We start from the raw sequence: 12,452 nt of genomic DNA, 5'->3' as shown, positions 1-12,452 counted from the left end.
GTGAATTGTCCAGATAACAATAAGGACGATAATAATAAAAGTGGCTACCTACATTTCCATCTGCAATCTGTATGACAAGCCTACATGTATAGGAGGATAACAATAGCACTTAGCTCCCAGGATGGTTGTGAGGCTCAAATGAGGTTATAGACATAAAATGCTTTGTAGACCCTGAAGCATTTATAGAGATTATTATTATTATTATTGTGCCTTAAACCTAGAAAAAGGCTTTATCTAGATTATTTCATTTCATCTTCACAACAGCCCACGAAATAAGAATTACAAGTAGTATTGATTGTTCCCGTTTAACGGACGGGAAACAGTAAAATGGTAAGCCCATGATTACACAGCTGGTAAATGTTTGAGGCAGGATACAAATCCAGGTGTCCCTAATTCCAAAGCCAGCCCTCTGGCTTGGAGGCAGTGTGGCACAGTGGGAAGAGCACTGAACTGGGAGCTGGAAGAGCTGGTCCAAACCCTAACTTTGGCACTGACCATCTGTACGCTCCTGGGAGATAACCTCCCCCTCCCGGCAGAATCGCCCCAAGCCTGAGGCCTCGAGAACTGTGGTGGTCAGAAAAGCTGGACCTTGTCTACGGCCCCACCCATCACCCCCCACTATGGACGACCACTGTGATGGACTTAATGACAGAAAATCAGTGATTCCACATGTCCCCCATGAGAAGATCTGGGTTTGAATCCTACCTACTTGTTATGTACATGACCACACAATTTGTCTCTGGACTCAGCCAGGTCCAATTAGCCAGAACCGTTTCTAGACCCAGCCACCAGCACCTCCAAAGACTGCTTTATGTTGTCCAATCTCTCACTGCATCTCGTCTCCTTAGACACCCCCGAGTCTACCTGTTCCTGCCTGCTGTGAGCCGGGTCTCCTGGGCTCTACGGGACACAGCATCACCTACCGTGAGGTTGGACCTTAAGGGAAGATCTTGAACAGTCTCACCTGCCTCCCTCAAGAGACCTCTCTCCAGCCATTGATACTCTTCCTGAGTTTACTCCTCAGTGGTCATAATTCCTCCCCCTTGTGCTAGTGATGCTGACTCTCTGGCTGCAGATGCACAAACCCCATTCTCCATTCTGAGCTACCATCTCTTTCCCTGGCATTCATTCAGTCCAAATCCTGGTGGTTATCATCAGTTGGTCCCCAGGGCATTCTTCCTTCCTGGCTCAGTTTCCCTCTTCCCTCAACTCCTGTCCTCATTCTAGGGGACGTCATCATCCGTACCGCTCCTCCCTCAAATACCCAAACTTCCCAGTTCTTCCTTCTATTCATCTCCCATGACCCACACTCCACCTCAGCTACACACGGAGATGACCACACCCATGATTCAGCCATCACTCACAACTGTCCTGCGTCCATGTCCATGAACTCCAAAAGTCCTTTATCTGACCACACTCTCGGATCATTCCTTCTCTCCCTTTGCCTGTTCTTCATGCCCATCATGACCTCTGATCCCTCCAGCCCTTCCTTGGGTTTCCCCAGGCTATTGTCTTTGCCCCGGCTATGCTCACCTCCCTTCCCCATCCCAACCCCTTGGTCTACTCTGTCTTCTACACTTTAATCCCTCACCCCCTTGTGCTATCACCCATTGCACCTTGCCAAACCCCACCATCAATCCCCTCCTTCACCCCTCACCACGTGCAGAGGAAGCCACAAAACTGCTGAGTGGATGTCCCAAATATGTAAGTTAACTAATCCCAACTGTGGCCTCACTAGAGTAACCCTCAACTGGGCAGGGCAACTCTTTGACTGCTTTCTAGTTAATTCACTGTTCCACAGGGGCCCATCCCTTCTCAGATCTTCCATGGCACCCCTTCGGCTGAGAACCTTGTCTCATTTATTACCAAAAGGAAAAAAAGACCATTCCTGAAAACTCCCTCTTCTCTCCTTCTCATCTCAAATCATTCAGAATTCTTTCCCCATTACCTCCTCCTTCACACCCATCTCACTTGGCCTTTCTCCATGCCCAGGCAAACCCATCTACACATACCTAATTCCATTTTACCTTCATCTCCAGTGGCATGTTCCTTCTATCATCTGACTCTCTCACTATTCTTTCATCTCTGTTCACCTCCTGATTCTGTTCCTGCTGCTTAGAAATGCACTTGCATCTCTCCTTCAGCCCTAAAAAACACCCTTGTTTGAACTGGCCATTGCTGATAGCTACAGCCCTCCAGTCTTCCTCCCCATCTTGGCTAAAGTCCTTGAGAATGCAGCCCACACTGGGTATGTCTACTTCCTCTCCTACACTCACTTGATTGTAAAACCTCTACAATCTGGCTTCCCACCACTCTGGCTCCTGTCTCTGCCCAGGGTGTCCCTTGTGCCTGGACCGCCCTCTCTCCTCATCCCTGCCTCTTAGAATCTTCCACAGCCCAGCCCAGGGGCCACCTCCTATGGGAAGCCTCTTCTGGGCCTCCCCTCCTCCAGAGAGTACTATGTATAGACATTTGTGGATACATTGTGTTATTCTGGAGAATCTAAGCAACTTGAGAGCAGCACCTGTCTTGTCTTTGGATGCCCAGCACATAACATGGTGACTTGCACACAATAAGTGCTTAATGAAGAATGAATCAGCAAGGGAGTTATGGGACATGAGTTCTTACTTCCCTTTGGCCACTCTGAGGCCACGACAAGGGACATGTCTCAGGTTCCCCACCTGGAACATCCCATTGTATCTAGAGCCCATTACAAGTGCTTTGAGCTCTTTGGATGAAAGAATAATTTGGTGAAGCACTGGACCACAGAGTCCACTCCCAACGTGGTTACTCTAAAAAATGGATGAATCCACAAACAAGCTCCAAATGGAGCTACAGTCCGGGCCTCATAAAGACAAGGCCAGTGCCTACTCTTCAGAGATGCACCAAAGGAGCTCAGAAAGGACAGGGGGCCCACATGCTGGAGACCCCAGACAACAGGCCTGCTGGTATTGGACAGAGACAAGCACCTTGTCTGATGCTGAACACGCTTCTTCCACTTGCAGACGTGTCTCCAAATCCCAGAACCTCAGAGGTCATTGAGTCTAATTTGGTTCTAAACAGAAATTCCCTCAACAAGTGGACATCATGGTTGGTGTGAAGACACCCCCTGAGAAGGAAACCACCTCCTCCCAAGGCAAGGCAGCCATCTTCCTTGCACAGCTCAAAACGTTAACAGGAGGGGCAGCTAGGGGGCGCAGTGGATAGAGCACCGGCCCTGGAGTCAGGAGGACCTGAGTTCAAATCCGGCCTCAGACACTTAACACTTACTAGCTGTGTGACCCTGGGCAAGTCACTTAACCCCAATTGCCTCACCAAAAAACAAACAAACAAAAAGTTAACAGGAAGATCTTCCTGACATCAAACTTCTGCCATCCATCTCCCTTCTGCTTTCTGCCGTCCAGAAGAATAATCCAAGTCATACCTCGATGTGTGCGGAATTCCTTCAAATATTCTAAGACCACCCTGTTCTCTCCCTCCCTCCCTCCCTCCCTGTCTCTCTCCCTCCCTCCCTCTCTCTCTCTCTCTCTGTCTCTCTCTCCCTCCCTCTCCCTCTCTCTCTCCCTCCCTCCCTCTCTCCCTCCCTCCCTCTCCCTCTCTCCCTCTCTCTCTCTCTCTCCCTCCCTCTCTCTCCCTCTCTCTCTCTCCCTCCCTCCCTCTCTCTCTCTCTCTCCCTCCCTCCCTCCCTCTCTCTCTCTCTCTCCCTCTCTCTCTCTCCCTTTTCTCTCTCTCTCTCTCTCTTTTAGTGAGGCAATTGGGGTTAAGTGACTTGCCCAGGGTCACACAGCTAGTAAGTGTTAAGTGTCTGAGGCCGGATTTGAACTCGGGTCCTCCTGAATCCAGAGCCGGTGCTCCATCCACTGTGCCACCTAGCTGCCCCTCACCGTGTTCTCTTAATTCCTTTCTTTTTCCAGAACAAATGTGTCCAGTTCATTCAACTGATCTTTCAATAACAGCATAATCTCAAAGCCCTTTACTAACCTGGTCACTTTTCTCAGGATACTCACAAATTTATCAATATCCTTCCTCAAAAATGGCTTCCAGAATTGAACATAAGAACCCAGGAGTCTGGGGAAGAGCACATAGGACTACTCTGCCCCTGACCTGGATAGTATGCCTCTCTCAAAGTAGCCTTAAGACTGCATGGCTTTCTTGGCTGCCATATTTCACTGTCAACTCATCTTGAGCTTGTGGTCTACCCAGATGACCAGATCTTTTTCCAACAATCTATCCTTCATAATCATGAGGCAGTGTGGTGTAATGGAAAGTGGTAGACCACATAAGACATTGCACTCATACTGTGAGAGATGCAAAAATATGCCAGATATATTCTAAGCCTCTAGAAGAGTTTATAATCAAATCAGGGAAATAAGAAAGTTGTGCGAATCACCTATAGTACAGGAAAGAATATGGAAAGTGTTGATGCAAATTTTCTTTCTGGTTCATTCATCTTGGCCTCCTTCTCTTCCTCTCTGACTTGATGACACTGAGCTTGGTGAGGGACCTCTGACTTGCTGACTTGCTGAAATTTCACCAAATTATTTTTCATGTTTCATTGTTAAAGGCTCTTTTTATATACAGACATTGCTTGATTGCTTTTTATATAAAGTCCTTTGGGGGCAGATCCGGCAATTAAGCAATTCTGTGGAAAAGCATTTATTCAAATCTGACAGACCTGAATGGAGAGCACCAGAGAGACACAGGCTGTACCCATTAGCTCTTGGCGGCTTCTCGCCCACAGTATTAAAATGGGAATTTTCTGGAAATGTGTTTCATTTTTTTTTTAAAGAAAGGTTTAGAATATAGAGAAAGGGATGATTCGGAAAGGCTTTCCTTCTCTCTCAATTTATGGAATTCTCTTACATTTGCAGGTTCCAAGACTTTGTAAGCCCGGGTCCTTAAGCAACTGATACGGATGCTAATCCTTCTGCAGATTGTCTTCATGAGTTCTCTGACAATAAAAATGCTAGCTGGCAGTGGATGGTCTGGTGATGAGCCTCTGGGCCAGGGCCTCTTAACCAGGGCTTAAAAACATCCTGATAACTATTTCAATATGTTTTGTTTCCTTTGTCATCCCATGTATTTTATCGAATATACTTAACATTATTCTGACTGCCACAGGGCTCCATGGCACACAGGTAGAGAACCCCTCTTATAGGTGATGGCAAAGACTGAGGCTTAGATCAAAAGGATGCACGAGGGGCAGCTAGGGGGCGCAGTGGATAGAGCACCTGCCCTGGAGTCAGGAGGACCTGAGTTCAAATGTGGCCTCAGACACTTAATACTACTGGGTGACCCTGGGCAAGTCACTTAACCCCCATTGCCTCACCAAAAAACAAAACAAAACAAACAAACAAACAAAGGGATGCAAGACTGGTTCTCTTGAAACCTATCCAGGTGGGGAGGTTGGGTCAGTGCTTGCACTCCTCTGGTAACATCTTCTAGACCCCAGTATTCCCCTTTATGACACCATGAGGTCAGTGGCACAATTGCTCAGTATTTAGCACAAATCAACCTTCTGAAATAGCTTAGAAAAATAAAATCTAGGACCATACACTCTTTGCTGGCCTCGGCTTCTACTCTCCAGAGGTAGCATGGTACAGAAGAAAACATTGCATAGGCAAAGGACTTGGGTTCAAATGTTCCCTCTTCTCAGTAACTTACTAGTTATGTTAACTTGGGTAAGTCATTTAACTTCTCTGGGCCTCAGTTTCCTCATCTGAGAAATGAGGAGATTGGACTAGATGACCTCTGTGGTCTCTTTTTGTCCTATTGTTACGATCCCATGAAGCTTCTCTTGATATCCCCAATTGCTAGGTGGCAGTAGAGTGGATGGACTCACAAGAGGTGAGTTCAAATTCCACCTTGGGTTCTGGGTGTATATCGCTTCACCCGCCAGCCTCAGTTCCCTCATCTGTAAAATGGGAATAGTAAGCACACTTCTATCACAGGCGTTGCTATGAGGATCTAATGTGGTAACTTGTGTAAAGAGTTTTGCGCATCTTAAAATTCCACATAAATGCTGGCCGTGACTACTGTTGTTGTCATCACCCTACTTTATGTTTTAGATTTAATTTTCTATAAATATGTTAACAGTCCACTCTCAACAGACTGCAAGATTCCTGAAGGCAAGGGCTGACTCATTTCCAGTTGTGTGTCCCCAATACCTAGTACAGCCAACACTTGTTGAATGAAGGAAGGAAGCAGATCAAAGGTTTAGAGCTTACATGTGACCAAACAATCCCACCCATTTTACTGATGGTAAAGCCTGGAATCCAGGGAGGATAAGGAACTTGCTTGCTCGAGGTCACCTGGGTACCAAGTGGCAGAGTCGGAATTTGAACCCAGGTCTTTTGGCTCCAAATCCAATGCTCTTTCTACCACATCCCACAAGTGCTAGAGAAAAAAAGCAGCAGGATCACAGACCAATAGTCACATGTCTCCATCTCTTCCTAATTGGCCCCAGATGCTTCATTTTGCATTTCTATTGGTTAATTCCTTTACAGAGTAAATACTGACTGTGTGTCTCTGGCGGGCAGGGAGAAATAACCAATGGCAATAGCTCTAAAGTTTGCAAAGCACTTAACTCGCCTTCTCACATTTGATCCTCACTACAACTCTAGGAGGGAGGTGCTACTGCTATCATTCCCATTTTACCAATGAAGAAACTGAGGTAGAGAGGAGGATGAAACAACCTGTCCAATATCACAAAGCTAGTAAATGTCTGAGTCGGGACTTGAATTCAGGTTTTTCTAGGGCTTAATCACACGTCCAAATAAGGCACGAATGACCTTGTCCTCCAGGAACTTAAAATCTGGTTGGGGAAGGAGGGGAGATAAGACAAAAAGACAGTAAGTTTAACAAATGTAAAACTACAGGGAGACTTTGGGGCCACCCTGTGAAATACGAGAGAGAATGTGCCAAGGAGGGAGAGGTTCTAATAATACTCATTCAGGTCATCTGAGATAGGTACCTCGGAGATAAATGAGTGATAGAACTGAATGGGAAGGAGGGAGGGGCAGGAGAAGGAATACTAGATTTAGAATCAGGAATTGGAATTCGAATCTCAACTCTATTCCTCCCTACTATCCTTTTGACTGTGCAAGTCATGATCCCTCTCTGCGTCTCAGTTTCCTCATCTGTAAAATGGGGACCAGATGGTCTCTGATATCTCTGCTGCTGTCCTGCATGTTCTTAAGGAATGGGCTGCTTTTGGGAAACCACTGGAGGAGACAGCACCTCAGGGAGGTCACAGATCCACGGAAGTCATGACACATTTAGGTTTTATATCCCAATCAGTAAACAAGCATTGATTAAATGTCTACTAGGGGGCAGCTAGGGGGCGCAGTAGATAGAGCACCAGCCCTGGAGTCAGGAGGACCTGAGTTCAAATCCGACCTCAGACACTTGACACTTACAAGCTGTGTGACCCTGAGCAAGTCACTTAACCCTGATTGCCCTGCCAAAAAGAAAAAGCCTAAAATGCTGGCGATACAAAGAAAGGCAAAAACACGGTCCCCGCCTTCAGGGAAGCCCATTCTAATGGGGGAAACACATGTAAACAACTATGTACAAACAAGATGGTGTCAGGGTGTCCCAGGAAGTCTTGGGGCTGTTTTAAGATGAATAAACACCTTTCAATATGCAAAGAATAACACCAAAGAGGCAGGGTCTGTGAAGCCTTGTACTTCTATCCCACCACATAGAGCTTATTTTTTCCGGTATCATTGGAATTTAAAGTGGTAGCACCCTCATTCTCCTTGTTTGCTTCCTCTTCCAAACCCACTTCTGCTTTCTTTGACACTTTTTAAAAACTGTTTTAATTTTACAGAAAAGGAAACTGAGGCAAAATCTGGGTTTGGTCGGGCAACAGAGTGGACAACCCTGATGTAGCTTTGGGGAAAAACTCAGATACATCGGGGAGTAGGGGACCAGGGACCTCAGCAAGAGCCCAGACCTGAGAAGCCAGTGCCCCTTCTAACCCTTTTATTTTAAAATCAACTTTTGTTTTTACATTATTTGCATTGCCCAAGGCACTCTCCTTTCTCCCCTCCAATGAGATCATATTTGTGAAGTGCCTGGCCCACGGTAGGTACTTGCCCTTTCCATCCCAGAGAATCATCCCTTAGATCAAAGAGTAAAAAAGAGTGAGAAAGCTTAGCAAAATGACACAGCACAATGAAAACCCCCAACATTACACGCACGAGCCCGTTCTTTTACAGATGAAGAAACTGAGCCCATAGAGGTTAAGTGAACTTTCCTACGGTGTATGGGGGCAATGCTGAGATTTTAACTCAGCTCTTAGAATTCCACTTTCCACTCTGCATGACCTTCCCAAGGAAGTAAAAAAAGCTGTGTCCGTGTATACACAAATCTATACATATATGTGTGTGCACATGCATGCATGCATGCAGGCACACACACCATCTGGGGAAGCAGTGGGTATTGACCTGTACTTGTACACATGCATACATGTGTATGTGACACACATGTTATACTCATGTATTCGCACACATGTGTGCCCACATACACACATATTTACAGAAATACACATATACATATGTGTATGTATATACATATACATATATATATATATATATGAGAGATGAATAAGAAGACAGGGTGGCTAAGGGATGGGTCTTGGGGTTCAGAAGAAATGTTTTCTCTGCCCACAGGTGTGGGTGGCTCTCCGCCAGGGGCACTGGGGGGTAGGTGTGGGGTTTAGAAGAGATGATTTCAGCCAACAGTCACGGTCTGTGCCAGAAGCCCCTGGTCTCAAGTAGCAATGTCTTCCTCCACCAGTTCCACTCAAAGACAGATGGAAGACCCCATATGGTCTAATGCTGCTCTCCATGGATGATGGCAACAAAAGCCCTTCCAGGTGAGGAATGCAGACCTGACACTCATGCCAAGCTGGCAAAGAGCCCACCCAGCCTCCATCTCCTCTCTAGACAATCTGTCTATTACCTGTAGGGAGCCATACGGGGACTGGATCCAAGTGTTCTCTGAAATACCAGTATACTGATGAAAGAAGGTCCTCTGGGTCTCTCTTGGGCTTGAGGAGCTATTTTGGAGACAAGCCAACTGCTAAATCCAAACTGAAAGTCTTCACCCATCAGTGGGCACCAGCCAGGCTTTCTAAATATCAGCAAACAGGCCCACTCTTGCCCCTGACCAATCTCATCTTTGGCAGGTTCTAAGAACAGGTCTGAATAAGAATGGGGAAATGAAGTTCCTGACGCAGTCACCCCCATTGAGAGTATAATGATGCCAGGCCCAGTTCCCGGATTCTCTGGCTCCCAAAGTTGAAGGAAAACCCCCAAAGAATCTGCAGCCTCTGGACTAATCAGGGATGATGACTGGGGAACTGCTATCAAATTCTGTGGGGACCATGCCCCTAGGGACTTGTCTCTGGCATGGATAAGCCTTTGCTTCATCAAAAGATTCCCTGAAGCTGATAAATCAGCTCATGTGAAATCCAAGGGCCCATGCAAGCACATAGTTGAAATAAGGGTCTTTCAAAATAACTGCCAGGTAGTTTTTAGACGCCTCAAATTATAGGTCAAACTAATGACTCAGAAAAGAAGAATCCACATTCCTGCTTCCCTTATTCTTATGACGCATAGATCCCTGCTCTTGAGCGTCAGGTGTCAACAACCTGAGTAGAGAACCTGGCACTTTTAACCTGCACTTTTTTTCCCCGAGGCAATGAGGGTTAAGTGACTTGCCCAGGGTCACACAGCTAGTAAAGCGTCGAGTGTCTGAGGCTGGATTTGAACTCAGGTCCTCCTGAATCCAAGGCCAGTGCTTTATTCACTGCACCACCTAGCTGCCCACAATTAACACATTTTTTTTTAAAGAATCTTACTCTCTACCCAATCCTCCCACTTAAATCTCTTCTGAAACAACCAAAGGAAAAATGCTACCATTTTGTTCCATTTGATTCAATTCCACTAATATTTATTAATTTGCACCTACTATGTGCAAAGTCCCTACCTCTCCAGACTTATTTCATGATGTTTCTCTTCACACTAATCTGGCCTAGTTGCTGTTCTCCAAACTGGGCATCATCTCCCACCTCGATTCCTTTGCATAGGCTGTGTCCCATGCCTGGAGCACACTCCTCCTCACCTCTGCCTTGGTCCTCAGTTTCCTTCATGACTCAAGTTAGGTGCTGCTTCTTAACGGAAAACTTTCCTGAGCCCACTAGTTGTTAATATTCTTTCCTTGATTTATCTTGTGTTGACTCATCTACAGAAACGTTAAGTTTCTCACCCCAGGAAAACTTAAGCCCTTTGAGAGCAGATGCTATTTTAAATTTGTATAAGGCGCTGGATTTAGAATCAGGAAGAGCCAGGTTCAAATCCCACCTTAGTCACTTAAAGCTGTGTAACCTCGGGTAGGCAGTCATTCAATGTCATTCACTGTAAAATGACAGGTTGGATTAGATGACCTCTGTGTTCTAAAACTATGATTCTACGACCCCTGCCCCCGCACCCCCCACCTCCCCACACCTAGGACATAGTTCTTAGAGTAGATAACTTAATAAATAAATGCCTGTTGAATTGAATGGAATGTAGTGGGCATTTGACAATGTATGGACCCCAAGGCGCTGGGCAAACCTCTAAGAGCCCTATCAGTGCCAGCTTTTGGGAGCCATATCTAAAGATGCTGCCCTACGGAGGCTGGATGGCTTCTTGACACCAAGGGGATTGGAGGGCAAAGAGATGCTGTCTGAGGCCCCTCCAATCTGAGGTTCAGTGGCTCGGAGAATTCCCACAGACTTCTCTCACATTGGCTAAGTCAAGGCAGGTAGCTCCTGGAGCAAAATCAACTCTCCTGGTTTCCTCCCATCCCTTAAGTCAATTATACACTTGAAAGGATTAGTGGAGTCCTTTCGCCGAGGATTCAAGAATACACAAATGCCTTAACCACAGGCCATGCAACGACTGCTAAGACACACCTCCGGTGGGTTGGTTTCCTTTTACAAGGCAATGAAGGAAACACAAACTCACTGTCAATCCAATTTGCAATGTTTGGGTAGAGAAGAGATCTGTGGCTCCAAGTAAAGTCTGTCCACTGTGGATGATCCTGAGTGTACGTGGGGGCTGACAAGAGTGAAATGAGAACATCCCCCTTCTTTGGCCCTTAGGATATATCCATTTCATAAAAAGAGCAAATCATTTTAGTCATACTTCTGCAGCTGGGCCTCTTACATAATGCCAATGTTCCTGAAAAGTTTGATGTGAATCCAATTAGTGTAAACAAAATTATGTGCTAAGTCCACCAGGGGAGATGCCTGTTTCAAAGAGGCGCATCGCCACAGGGCAATCAGGTTCGGGGGCGGGGAAGCCGGACCAGCCCAAGCAGCCTACACTTTCTGAGGCGGACCCCCTTGGCGCCTCAGCCCTCGAGGGGCAAGGAGAAGGTCCAAACGGCGAGAGATTTCACGCCGGCCCAAACACCGCCCCTTACATCTTATCTTCAGGTGAGAGCAGTAGCTCTGCAGCGTCGGAGAGCCCAGGAATCCCGGGGCTGCTCCCAGGTATTTCTCTCTCTCTCTCTCTCTCTCTCTCTCTGCTCCGTTCCCCCTCTCTCCTTTCTTCCTGTCTAATCTCCTGATCTCCCAGGCTCAGCTTTCCTCCGGGCTCCGGATGCCAGGCTTCCTGTGCCTGGTGGATTCCAGCCTCTTCACCCACTCTATTTACATATGGATGCTATCTCTCATTTCCTGCCTTTACTTAGAACTTCAGCCACCTGTGACTGTATCTGTGTGCAAACTCCCACCTCCGACAAAGGCTGCCACGCCTCCAGGGCTTTGAGAAGCTCTTTGAGACCCGAAGCAGCCCACTTTAGGACCAGATGTAGGCTCACAGATCTACACCTGACCTGGGAGGCCATCTCGTCCAGCCCCTCCCTTTACAAAGTAGTCCCAGACCTAGAGTAACTTGCTCAAAGTCACACAGGTATCTCAGGCAGGATTCGAACCCAGGTCCCCTGAGTCTAAGTAAGAATTTGAATAATAGAACAAATACAGTAGGCTTTAAAAGCTTGAATCGCAGACTGTTAGGACTGGAGGGAACCAAAGAACATAAGGCAGCGTGGTCTAGCTGGAATGGCTGAGTGATATTCTCCCTCTGACACGGTGCACCCGTGTGGCCTTCAGCCTGAGTTTCCTGAACAATAAAACGAGAGGGTTGGACCGGATGGTTTCTGAGGTGTCAATTTGTGCATCCAACCCTAGCGAGTCTCTTCTTTTGAGCTCAGCCTAGCCGAACACCCAGACACGTGGCAGCAGAGGCATACCAAACCAAAGACTGTTGGGGAAGGTACACGGGGGCTGCGATCTGCATCCGTGGAAGGGCATAACCACACCAATGAAACTACATAAGTTATTTACTGAAGTATCCTATAATTGCACGAGCATTTTCTACGTGTAGTTACGTCTGTCT

The 12,452-nt window shown here is 46.7% G+C and overlaps 1 protein-coding gene across 5 annotated transcripts in view; it reads right to left on the bottom strand.

The window, feature by feature from the left end:
* Positions 1-12,452, bottom strand: part of WIPF3 (WAS/WASL interacting protein family member 3) — a 68,411-nt gene that overhangs the window by 40,971 nt on the left and 14,988 nt on the right. The window lies entirely within an intron of this gene.

Source organism: Dromiciops gliroides, chromosome 5 (genome assembly GCF_019393635.1).
Source record: "Dromiciops gliroides isolate mDroGli1 chromosome 5, mDroGli1.pri, whole genome shotgun sequence".
In the NCBI taxonomy this organism is placed as follows: Eukaryota; Metazoa; Chordata; class Mammalia; order Microbiotheria; family Microbiotheriidae; genus Dromiciops; species Dromiciops gliroides.
Note: the sequence above shows the minus strand (reverse complement) of the source record. Positions and strands in the feature narration are given on the sequence as shown.